The 1,998-nt window shown below is 37.2% G+C and overlaps 1 protein-coding gene across 1 annotated transcript in view; it reads left to right on the top strand.

The window, feature by feature from the left end:
- Window positions 1-29: 29 nt before the first annotated feature.
- LOC107658543 (unconventional myosin-XVIIIb-like) overlaps window positions 30-1,998 on the top strand; it is a 53,543-nt gene continuing 51,574 nt past the window's right edge. The window contains exon 1 of the mRNA XM_016447134.1: window positions 30-184. The gene's annotated coding sequence lies outside the window, so the exon portion shown is untranslated. The remainder of the gene's footprint in view (window positions 185-1,998) is intronic.

Consider the following 1,998-nt stretch of genomic DNA (forward strand, 5'->3'; position numbering starts at 1 on the left):
GTGTGTGTGTGTGTGTGTGTGTGTGTGTGTGTGTCCTGCCACTCTATTTCAGATGGTAGCTTCACCCTCTCAGTGACAGTGAGACTGTGTACCTTGTTTTTGGCCTCTTCGTTTTTCCGGAGTTTCACGCATACATTACTCTCATTGGATATATTCTTCCACTCCATCGAGGAACCATCACAAGGTATGCCTGTTGGGTTTTCTTATTGACACCCTAATCTGTTCTTTTGTAGATACTGTGATTTATTTATAGATCCCAGACCCTCACAGACACCCACGTCCTGAAAGGCCGGTCTAGTCTTCTGGCGTTCTCTTAATGAAATTAGGGATGTTAGGCTGTTCGTGTAGGCCCAGAAGTTGGTTGGTTTGTTCTGGTTGGGAAATTAAAGGCCTTCTGTTTGGATCGCCAGGATATTCCACGTCTAAACGCGGCGCTGACTCCAGCTGAAATCTGAGCTCTCTCCCAGGATCATTTCAGCCTCTGACTAATTTGTTTTGTTGTTTGCTGTGTAATGTCGAAGCGGATGCATTAAGATGAAGTGATTTGCAGAAAACAATTGAGCAACTGTGTATCTTACAGAGGAAGCTGTCATTTGCAAAAAAAGATACAAGAAAGTTTGATATATATACTATGATGTTTAATGATTACCATATTTAAATGGTATTGACAAGGTACTCCAAAGTTACATTCAGTTATATTGCTGTATTACCTGTCCAAAATCATGGTATTTCCATGGTACCAAGGTCAGAAATTCATTTTGGGGTAAAAAGCCCAATTATCTGATATATGTTATATTATAAATAATATATTGATTATATATTTCATTACAAAAAAAAACATGAGATATCAATTTAGATTGAGAATTTGTCAATGAACGTCTGAGATATCTAACATTAAAAGATGGCAGAGTATTTTAGGTTAGAAAAAAAAGACTAAAAACAAAATCTAATTTCATGGAGACAAATATTTCATCATCATAAAAGTTATGTTTTGAAGGTAATACCATGGTATCTCTTACAACATATGTTATATATTGCAAGCTGCTAATGTTGATTTTATTTTATATTTATTTCTTGGCAGTATATTTTATATGGTTTGCAAAAAATAATATCCCTAAAATATATTTTATATCCCAAACCCTAATTGCATTGGAACAAATATTTCACTGTAATACAACTTCATTTCAGACAGCATGGCACATTTCCAAGGGGAAAAAAAAAAGAATAAGTAAAAAAAAATAGTTATACTAGTATCGTAGATCTGCAATAATATAAAACTCATAAAAGAACTACAGATTTTGATCAAATGCAACCAGAGATGCATGAAATTATTTTACCATAAGTTCTTTGCCATCACATATGTGCTTTATAAACACAATTGTAACAGCCAAAGAGAAACTTATTTTAACTTAAAATTAAAGCCAAGGGTCAAGAGGCAACTAAAGCAAACACTATTCACCAAAACGGTAAGTTGAAAAAAAAAAAAAAACATCTAAACCTTAATTCTCAATAAAGAACTTCGGTTTTAGATACTCCAGAAATAAAGTCTAACTGGTCAGTAATGTGTGAAGTTGGTGTTGCTGTTTGTGGAGAGGTCCTTTTTTCCTGAGGTCAAACGTCTCATGTGGGGGCCCTGGAATATTTCCTTATGGGGGCCTTGGGGGCAAAAAAAAATGATATCTTCAAGAAATAGACTGTATTTTAATGTTGTGGCGCTTTTCCACTGCGTGGTACGACTCGGCTCAGTACAGCACGGCTCGGCTCGGCTCGGCTCGGTTTGCGTTTCCACTGCAGTTCAGTACCGCTTTAGAGTGGGTGGGATTATTCACATGTTATAGTTGCGCCGCCTCTATTGCCGCGACTCCTGAAAAACTTTCATTCCGCGTCGCTCCATCAAGCTCTCGCTGGTCTGCTCCTCTGCTATCAACGAGAGGAATGTCTGTACTTCCTCAACAGACAACGAAACAGCCACTTTTTGGTTGTTAAAAAAGGTGCGCT

This window comes from Sinocyclocheilus anshuiensis, unplaced genomic scaffold (genome assembly GCF_001515605.1).
Source record: "Sinocyclocheilus anshuiensis isolate Anshui unplaced genomic scaffold, SAMN03320099.WGS_v1.1 scaffold343, whole genome shotgun sequence".
In the NCBI taxonomy this organism is placed as follows: domain Eukaryota; kingdom Metazoa; phylum Chordata; class Actinopteri; order Cypriniformes; family Cyprinidae; genus Sinocyclocheilus; species Sinocyclocheilus anshuiensis.